The sequence below is a fragment of the Centruroides vittatus genome, unplaced genomic scaffold, assembly GCF_030686945.1.
Source record: "Centruroides vittatus isolate TY-2023 unplaced genomic scaffold, ASM3068694v2 contig_1776, whole genome shotgun sequence".
Taxonomy (NCBI): domain Eukaryota; kingdom Metazoa; phylum Arthropoda; class Arachnida; order Scorpiones; family Buthidae; genus Centruroides; species Centruroides vittatus.
The window spans coordinates 853,348-864,697 of record NW_027121087.1 but is presented as its reverse complement, the minus strand read 5'-3'; positions in this window follow the sequence as shown (position 1 = coordinate 864,697).

Sequence of the window (11,350 nt, the reverse complement as noted above, 5' to 3'; positions counted from 1 at the left end):
TCTCGGCTGGCTTTCTTGCCTCCCTCTGGCGGTGAAGTTAGGCGTTAGAAACGTTGGCTATTTCGCCCCGTGTAGTTGTTTTTCCAGGTATGTGAATGGAGTTGGAGAAGCAGATGGCGATCTCGGGTTGATGTACTTGAAAGGTCTAGAAGAAACGTTTCGCAAAATCAGTACTAATGTAGAGGGATTGAAGGAGAATGCACAAGGGGGTGTGGAGTCATTGGTGGTTCAGGACATTATGCGAGCAACGTCGAAAAAAAAAAAAAATGTTTGTTGCCCGTTGGCAGACAAAATGAGGTGAGAAAAAGATTGATTTAGTAGTTGTATGTATTTTTGTATTCATAATTTAAAAAAGACCGATATGGATTGAAGGCAAACGTCTTTCGGGTTTAATTGAAGGCAGTCGCTGATATTGAGTAGATGATTTTTTGTAAGACTGTTATTGGAGAGGATACTTCTCCTGGTGTCAAATTTTGAACACCCGTTGAGGCGATGTGTGGTTGTGTCTGTTTTGTTTGGACAGTATTTGCAATGGTCGGTGATGCAGATGTTGCGAGTATAAAGAAAGTGGTTCGTAAGGAAAGAGTTGGTTCTTGCGCGGTTGATGAGGACGTTGATGCGGCGGTCGGTGATGTCAGGAATAGAAATATCTGATGTGTTAGAAAACCAAGGGTAGTGATAGTTTGGGGGATAGGTTTTCCATCTATTGTCCATGTGTTTTTCGTTGTCGGACTTGATGAGAGTGTTGAGGTCTTCGGAGGTTATGTAGTTGGTGATGTTAGAGTTGAGGGGGTTGGTTTTGGCGAGTTTGTCAGCTTGTTCGTTGATGGGAATGCTTTTGTGAGCCGGGGTTCAGATAAGTTTGAGCAAGTATTGTGTGTTGAAGATCTGCTGTCGCTTCTTTGGCACGAATCCAGTTTTCACGGTTAGTGTATCTGTGGAAGCGGTGAAATGCTTGCCTCTTTTTTTGCTAATTTTCGTTGGCATTCTTTATTCCACCACGGAGGGTTGGGTCTCTGTTGACGTGGATTGCGATTGATAAGAGTGTATGTGAATTATTTGTATTTGTTGATGAAATCGTCGTAGGTCCAGTCCGTGTGGGTAGTGTGAGTAGCCCAGGAGATGAAAGTTTGTGTTATGTTAATGTAGGTGCTAGTTTGTGTTTGGTTATTCGCTTTGTGTTTGTCTGTCCTGATGTTGGAAATGTCGGTTTCAATCATGCGATGGTTGCTGCCGCAGAAAATGGACAAGGGGTTCCAGTTCGCATGTGTTGCAATGTCATTCGTTACTAGAGTGAGGTCTGTGGCTGTGTTATTACCTTTTGAATTGTAATATGTGAATTGGCTATCGTTGAGGAAGATAGTGTTAGTTGTCGTAAGTTGGTCTGCGATAATGCGACCTCTGACGTCTGTCGAAGAGTTTCCCCACATGGTGTTGTGGGCGTTAAAGTCACCGCAAATAATGGTAGTGGAATCATTTAATTATAAGTTTCTTTAAAAGTATATTCATACAATTGAAGAATTTTTTGTACTAGGCATGTATGTTCGTCACACATTTTGTTTTACTAAGTAAGTTTTTTTTATAATTTTAATTTTAGCCCTTATCGTGGCTAGTGATTCAAAAATTTATTTTAAAAAAGTTTTGGTTCAAAACCGTATAATGAAAAAGAAAACATTATTAAAAGAGAAAGACCAATGCCTAAATTAAATATAAATACGTCAACAAAAAATTTCGACATTTTGACCATAAAATTTATGACGAATGACGATTCTTTCGTAAAATTAAAGCAATTTGGAAATCAAAGAAGAATAGAATTTAACATTGGTAGACAATATAAAATGAATATTGAAAATTATAACAAGATAATTACGATTAATAGGTATATCTAAATTAATAGATGTTATATGTTTTTTCTCAAAGCGAGAATTGGCATTTAGGGGCCATAGGGAATTTATTGAATCTAATAACGGAGGTAATTATATTGAACTTTATTAAGTACGTCAGATAATCTATTAAAAATACATTTAAAGAAGTATACGGTTTTTACTGGCTTATCGAACAAACGAATACGAACGGGCCCTGACGCGCAATTAATTAATTGCCCCTGTAAGTCGGCTTCTTACAGAAACACAGCTTCCCTATCATCGAATGTCACGGCACGCCACTGGTGGAATGGCCATTCCTGTTAAGAATACGTTCCATGAGGTGGTTGCTTACTTGTGGAGGGAGGCATACGTTTATGATTCTGATGCGTTTTAGCAGGTGGATGTCGGTGATAATCCATTCAGGTTGTCCCGCCCCGTTGGCCGTCTTTGTTTCCGTCGGGATGTGGCGCTTGATATATGTGATGAGGCGGAGGCCTCATCACATATATCAAGCGCCACATCCCGACTTACTACATCCCGGCTTACTACAATTACAGAACAGGATGCCCTGGCGGCCTGTTTTGTAATTGTAGTAAGCTGTAAACTGTGGCATGTCACGCGTTTTAGGGTGGGTAAGCCAGCTTTCTTGTATCAGTATGATGTCGTATTGTTGCCATATGTTTTCTGCTTTAATTTGCTGAATTTTATTAGTGATGTTATTTGCGTTCCATTCGAGTATTTACATTGTTGAATCTGGAAGGGGAAAGCCGTGGCGTAGCGTAGTAGGGGCAGCAGGGGCGGCCCGCCCCGGGCGTCACTTTTAGGGGACGGCAAAATTTCACAATAAATAATAATATCTTGTAAAAATTTGAACCATTTCATTTCATATTTTTGTCGCACCTACGATTCGGACCGATTGAAATGAGCACGGAATTTTTCATTACTTATACCTAAATAAGGGGGTGGCGAAATTTTACTCCTCCCCGGGCGGCTGACACCCACGCCACGCCACTGGGGGGGAAGGAAAGTCCAGGTTGAAATGGATTTGGTTATGAGTTGGACTTGAGTGTTGCTCTTGTGTTATGTATTTGTTATGTATGTAAACCTCCAGAGGATAACCCACACCGAATTGCCCCTTGACCTAGTTAGGCGACTCCGCACCTCTGACCTTTGTCTTTGTCGTGTTTCTTTGTCTTCGGGCAGTCGTGCGTTAGCTGTTGTAACACTTAGACCTGGAGGCACAAACGTTACGTTGTATTACCACGCCGTTACGTTCTATTCTAATAAAGTTACAGTAGAGCGTCGATAAGTGGAACGTCGGTAAGTGGAATGGCCGGAAAGTGGAACGATTTTCAGTCGGACTGTGTCGTGCTGAATCGAATGTTTTTGATACTAAATTTACTTCTAAAGTATAATTTTCACGTTTTTTTATATTCTTTAATATATTTATTTTGTTTGTACAAAATGCAGAAATAATTTTTAACGATACGATAGCCTCGATGATTATTATAAAAATTTTCGTTAGGCTTAAAATCGACGAAAATTCAACAGGAAGCGATACGCAACGGAGAAAAATTTGAACATCGGACAGGTTAATGTATTTTTTCGTACAAAGTCGGAAACTGGAACAAATCATTAACTGGAAGGACCCCAGTCCCCAATTGGTTCCACTTTTCGACGCTCTACTGTATTTATATACGTTAACAGTAATCGTTTATTTTACGGACATAACATCTTGTTTTTTGTTTATTAGTCGTTTTGTCTTCCGTCTCATGTTGTTCCTTGCGTTCACGTCTTTTGGGGTTTTTTTTTTAAATCTATTTGTTCGTTGAGATCAGTATCACGTGTTTTAGTGGTATAATTATTGCAGTATTTGGTCGAGGGTTCATTTTTGGGGTTTGTTTTTTGCTCTTGGGTATGAGTAGCTTGGGAATTTTGTTGTTCGTTAGAAATAGTTTTAGATGTGTTCATTTCGCCAGTTTGTTTATTTTCCGTGGTTTGGGCAAGAGGACGGTTAGTGCGTTGTTTGTCTTGGGAGTTTGGTCCTTTTTACAAGTGGGTTATCATTTGTTGTATTATTTTATTTTGTGCCGTTATGACTTGTTTGATTTCGGTTAATTGTTCGAGCATAGAATTTTAATTCTGTGTCCGTTGGGAAAGTTTTGTGTGGGTGAGTTGAGTCTCGTGTGTAAGTTGAATGTTGTTTATAAGTTTTGCGCCGTAGGATTGACGATTAGTTGGTGCTGGCTGAAGTGCTTTGCGTGCTTCTAGGTTTGAGCAATTGTGCTGACGTTGGTATTTGGCCAATGCAGGTCCTAATTTAAACCTTCGCGGGCCCCAGGCAAAATAATGTTTACGGGCCTCTACAAATTTTGTATTACTACAAATATAAATAAAATTGTAATATTTAAAATTAAAGTATTTTTATTTCAAAACAATTACAAACATAAAATAATCAATATATTAATCCAAAAAATAACGATTCATGCATAAAAAAAATAGAAAAAATAAATCATATAATTCTTTTTCTGATTTTCGATTCTGCAAAAATATTAATTTAGTTGTAATGTGTATTTTTATTTTTCCATTTGAATATCTTACTTGCATTGTATTTTGGGGGCTACAATAAAATTATGCAGCAATAAACATTATATTTTTCTCATCGAACACTGCTTTATTCTGAACTTCACCGAACAGATGTAATGCGCATATACAAACATTATTTAATTCTCAGTGATGATGTTAGATGTCGGAGCAGTAGGTAATGTCAGTCTTAATTATTAACCCTTGAATATGGAGCTAATAATATAGTAATTCGCAATACTAATACGCACGTTTAGAACCTATTACTGGCCCCGGGCAAGTGCCTTGCCTGCCTTGTGCCAAATTAGGCCCTGGTATAATGGTCTGGGCTTTAATGTAATCCGGGCATTTGGGGGAAGTGAATGGATTGTCCCCGGAATAGTTAATGCAAGTCCGCTTTTCAGCTTGGCATTCGTTTTCGTTGTGAGGAAGACCGCATTGTTTGCATTTTTTGTTTCCCTTGCAATAGGGTTGGATGTGCCCAAATTTTGCGCAATTGAGGCAAAGTCTGGGGCATTCATGGTATTCTTCAGTGCGGTATGATGTGAAAAAGATGCGAAGTCTATCAGGAATGGAACTAGCAACCATGGTAATTTTGACGGTTTTGGTGGGGAGTTGTTGGTCTTGTTGTCTGCATTTAAATCTTGTTACATTGAGTGGGAGAATCCATCTTCTTTTAATTGGGTATAAATTTCTTTTGTCTCATATCTGTGGGAACATCTTTGATGATAACGCTTTTTGTGTAAGATCCCTTGGTTAGAGCGTTTTTGACGTGGTTGCCGTTTATATGTGCCATGGTTAGGATTTCGGAAAGGCACGGATGTTTGATAGTGACGTAAATTTGTCTGGTCTTAGTGATAGTTATGTTTCTGATGTTGTTGTGCGGATTCCTAATAGTGGTTTTGAAGTGTTTGTAGATTTTTGGGCCTGTTAGGTTAGTTTCGGGTTGGTGTGTGAGATTAATTTTGCATGTAGGGTTGTTCAAACAAATGGAGTGGTCCTGAATCCATTTGAGGAGTTCTTCGGAATCTGGTTCGTAATTCCATGACCAATGGTCCTTTGGAAAGGAAGTTTCGTTGTCAGCGTCCATTGGGGTCGCTTCCATGACTTCCGGGGAGAATTGGTCGGTTGGATGGAAAAACCCCCGTGATCAGGTTTTTCCGCGCAGAGTCGTTATAATATTTGTATTCACGCTTGTAAGGCAGAGTGGTCGAGAATAAGATTAGGAAAGTTGCACCTACTTTGAGTTGGACAAAATGTCACGCCGGAATAGCTTTTGCAGGTGTCGATTTCCGTCTCGGACTGCTGCTAGTACGCTTGACTTCGTGGAGAGGAGACACATCTTAAATTCTTGGCGGATCCAATTTCATCCCACTTCAATCGTCTGTTTAACTGTCGAATGACCGAAAAAAGTAACAAATTTAAGACGAAGTGCTTGGAGCACCTGCAATTGCCTATCGGACCGACATCTATGGTTCGAATCCTTGATCCTCACAAAACAAACCGATCAAAAATCGAAAAAAGTTTCCACCTCTGACTGGAGCCACCTAATTCAACGAAGTAGTACACGTGCTCATAAATGCCCACATTCTCCCCAATAATATATTTGAACTGTTCCACAACTGGGGAGAAACTAGACCATATTATGTCACTACTAAAGTATATCCTTAGGGTACTATTCAGTCTACAAATACGTAGTAAAAACAAAATTTTAGTGTTTAATTAAAGAGTTAAAATGATCGATTGCAAATAAAATAACATAAGTTATAACTTATAACTTACAACTTACATCTAAATACCAACAACTGCCGAATCATAGCGGGCTATTTACGGCTATTACATAAATTATAAACCAATTTGGCACTAGAGGTAGACGTTAGGCTCCATCTCATATTAAGTTTAATAATTATAATTTAATTAATTAATTTAAATAATTTAGACCTAATGGAAGAAAAAATCGCAGTGACAGCGGGCCAATAGACAGCACGGTGCGCGATCTTTGTCATAATACGGTTTGCGCGCCAATTTTCGTACGTGCGTTAATCAAGCCGAATAGTTTGGCCGAATATTCGGCCATTCGGCCACGCCTGCCGAAAGGTATCGGCCGCTCCTGGCGAATAGTCGGTATTCGGCCACTCTCCTAGCCGAATATTCGGTATTCGGTTGAGGCCGAATATACTATTCGTTACATCACTAATATATACTGCTGCTTATCAACAATGTTATGAAGTTAATAATATCACTTTTAAATGTCAAAATTAAGTAAATATTTAACCCTTTATTGGTACGTTACTGGTAACAAAACAAAAATAATAATTACTTAGTAATAAACATAAAAAATAAAAGTTTATAATTAACATATCAGATTGATGAACGTTGACAATATTAACTAATATCTTTTGAATAACAATCACAAAATAAACTTAAACAAGATGAACTTTCCTCGCCTTCAGATTTGCAAATTCATCTATAACGTCCTCGAAATCAGTTTCTTTAAAAATATCATTTTCTACAGATAATAAATTTAAACTGTTCAATCTGTCTTGGGACATTGTAGAATGTACATAGTTCTTCATGATTTTTAATTTAACCAAACTTCTCTCGCCTTAAGCGACAGTCATGGGCAGAGTAAGCTTTATCCTTAATGCAATACTGATGTCGGAATAAGACTCACAGAGATTCCGCTTGACCATTTCCTGTAATATTTGTAAATGGTGTAAAGATATCAAATTTTTAAATATTACTTTTGCTTGACTTTGAAAGCATCCAATTGCGCTATATACAATGCAACAGTCGGCTGCAGCTTTTTAAAATCTGCTAATGGCATGGTAACCGAATTTTTCCCATTTAAAAAATCAAAAATCTATGATATTGAACGCATATTTTTAAATCGATCACCTAGTTGGGATATAATATTGTCAACAACTTCATAAAACAAATGTTTTAATTCATCCTGACTTGAAAGTATAGTTCTGTTATGTATGTAAACCTCCAGAGGATAACCCACACCGAATTGCCCCTTGACCTAGTTAGGCGACCCCGCACCTCTGACCTTTGTCTTTGTCGTGCTTCTTTGTCTTCGGGCAGTCGTGCGTTAGCTGTTGTAACACTTAGACCTGGAGGCACAAACGTTACGTTGTATTACCCGCCGTTACGTTCTATTTTAATAAAGTTGTTTATATACGTTAACAGTAATCGTTTATTTTACGGACACAACAATTGGCGACGAGGATAAAACTGACGACAAGGATAAAATTGGCGAGAAGAATAAAATTGACGACAAGGATAAAATTAGCAACGAAGACAGAAAGGATATAAAAATGAGTGAACTTACGGAATTAATTTCAACTCTAGATGTGTTTATCAAGAAACTACAGAGTCAGTCAGCGGAGACAAAACCAGAACTATCAGTTCAACGAGTTCTCCAAACGCAAGCCTTAACCTTCGAAACTTACGACGAAACGTCCGAGACCTTTGAAAACTATTCCCAACGACTGGATAACTTTCTCAAAATCAAAGGACTAACCGGAACTGACGCCATTACTGAAGAAGCTAAGGTAATGATATTAATCAATTGTCTTGGACCGAAACATTATCAGCTACTGACCAACCTAACGGCACCAGAAATACCCTCTAGGCGAACCTTTGCTGAATTAATGAAGTTACTACAAAATCACCTAACACCCAAACGAAATATCCTAACAGAACAGCATAAATTTTTGTCCAGAGTACAACATAATGGTGAGTCCATTTCAAATTACGTGACTTCTTTAAAACAACTCTCGAAAAGCGCAGATTTCAAGTCTAGTTGTAACAATGCGGACTGTATAAAATCCGTCATAGATTTAATGTTAAGAGTACAATTCATACGTGGTTTACGAGACGCCGACATCCGTGAGAAAATTCTACAACAAACTGATCTAACCTTCGAACAGACGCTAGAAATTGCATTAGCCATAGAAGCTTCCAAAATCGAAAACGACGAAGTATATAAAAGTAACCACCTTGTTCACAAAATTACCAAAAATACTCAAATAAAACGACGCTCACACCCCCAAATACAACCGTCAAATCGGAACAAAAGCAGAATAGAAGGTCGCAGTGGAAACCCACTTATACTCCACGAACTCCATTTAGAAGGACTATGCTTACATTGCGGGAAAAACAACCATAAATCAGTAAATTGTAGAGTCAAAGACCAGTTGAAATGTGAACGATGTCATAAAAAGGGCCACACGGGGAAAGTTTGCATATCATTCTTAAGGAAACAAACGTCAACAATCAACAGGAATCATAACGTCCACAATATTAATCACGAACGTGTAATTGACTTTGATATAAACAGCGTTCTAGATATATTTGTTAATACAACAGGAACCGATGACAGACTCCTCACAGAAATCTACGTTAACGGTAAAAAAGTCCGTTTTGAATGTGACACTGGCAGTCGCGTCACTCTCATCAGTATCGACGAATTCAATCGCTTACAATTGAACGCACCTATAGCAAAAACGGAAGTGACTTTTCGAAGTTACACAGGAGATATTTTCAAACCTCTAGGAGTAGCAAAAGTGAAAACAAAATATGATGATAACTACAGTATAGAGGACTTGTATGTCGTTCCCTTCCAAAAAAATGCAATAGTAGGAAGAGATTGGATTCGGAGCTTAAGGATTGACATCAATGAACTCAGTCACACAACTACAGTCAACAACATTTCGTCAACAGAAGCAGAAACATCCATTTCAAAAATCATAGAACGCTACTCAGATGTATTCACTCCCACAGTTGGCCAAATACCTAATTATATTTGCTCGTTAAAACTGAGAGATGGTGCCAAACCAATGTTCTTAAAACCACGCCCAGTTCCATATGCATTAAAGGAAGAAGTGGATAAGGAACTAGATAAATTAGAAAGTGAGGGTATCATCGAAAAAGTGGATTATTCAGAGTGGGGAACACCCATAGTCGTTATTCCAAAACCCAATGGGACAGTACGAATTTGTGCCGACTATAAGGTCACAGTCAACAAACAGTTGCACGACTCACGCCACCCAATTCCACGCATTGAAGATATTTTCAATAAATTACAGAATGGATCTTATTTTTGCACGTTAGATATCCACAAAGCTTATCTTCATCTATCAGTTGATGATGACAGTGCGAAAATACAAACAATCTCAACACACCGTGGAACCTATCTAGCAAAACGATTATTTTTTGGAATTAAATCTGCACCAAACGAGTTCCACAAGTTTATCGACCAATTCACCCAAAATCTTGAAGGAGTGGTGGCTTATTTTGACGACATCATAATTCAAGGAAAAACTTATAAAGAATGCATGAACCGTTTACTGAATGTCTTAGACAAGTTGAGAGCTAATGACTTACACGTAAACATCAGTAAGTGCAAATTCTTTGAAAGAAAAGTACAATATTTAGGACATATAATTAGTGCAGAAGGACTACAAAAGTCTCCAGACAAAATAAAAGCCATCCAGGATGCACCTCGCCCGAGAAATGTGGAAGAATTACGCCAATTTCTAGGACTTGTTAATTACTATTCCAGATTCATAAAGAATGCATCAGACATTTTATATCCATTGAATCAACGTTTAAAGAAAAACGCTCAATTCCGTTGGACAGCAGAGGAGGAAACAGCTTTCATTCGTGCAAAAGCTGAGATTATCAGTGATAGGGTACTAATTCCATTTAACTCTAAACTACCAATAACATTAGCAACAGATGCCAGCCCATTTGGACTCTCTGGAATATTGTCACACCAGATGCCAAATGGAACAGAACGGCCTATAGCATTTGCTTCCAGATCTCTCACATTTGCCGAACAAAACTATAGCCAACTGGATAAAGAGGCCACTGCTGTGTACTGGGCTTGTAAGAAATTTTTCGATTATATCTATGGAAGGAAATTTACTCTTATAGTCGACAATAAACCCATGATGACGATACTACATCCCGACAAGAAGCTACCTGTTTTGACAGCTACAAGAATGCTACGATACGCGCACTTCCTTTCCAACTTCGATTATACCATCAAACATAGGAAGTCGATTGAACATACAAATGCTGATTACCTGTCACGGAATCCTATACCCATAACAAGAAAAGAAGCCCAGGCAGAAGACCACGATGATACTTATCACGACACCGTTGTTAAACATATCTCAACTGCAACTATCACCGCCAAGGACATTCGAAGAGAATCATCAATTGATAAGGAACTATCACAGATCAAAAATGACATTGTCAATGGCCATATGTACGACCCAGAAATATCCACACACAACGGAATTCTGTTTAGAGGACACCGTGTAATTGTCCCAAGAAGTTTACAGCCAGCAGTCCTGCAAGAGCTACACTCTACACACGTAGGAATCGTTCGAATGAAGGCTCTAGCCCGAAATTACTGTTACTGGCGTAATATTGACTCTGATATCGAGAATATGGTTAAAAGTTGCAAAGAGTGCTGTGACATTAAGAAAAACCCAACAAAGGCCCCAATACACAAATGGGAAACGCCTACAAAAAACTGGCAACGTATACACATCGATTATGCAGGACCATTTATGAATCATTATTTCTTTATTGTTGTTGATGCCAAATCAAAGTGGCCAGAAATATTCTATACAAAGAAAGCACCAGACACATCCATCACAATTCATTTTCTACGTGAAGTCTTTGGTCGATTTGGTCTACCTGAGATTTTAGTAAGTGATAATGCAAGTATTTTTAAGTCACAAGAATTTCAAGAGTTTTGTTCGAGAAACGGAATCCGTCAAAACTTAATTGCACCAGGACACCCAGCCACAAATGGCCAGGCTGAAAGATACTGTCACACCTTAAAAACACACCTCAAATGTATGAAGTATGAAAGTGGTACT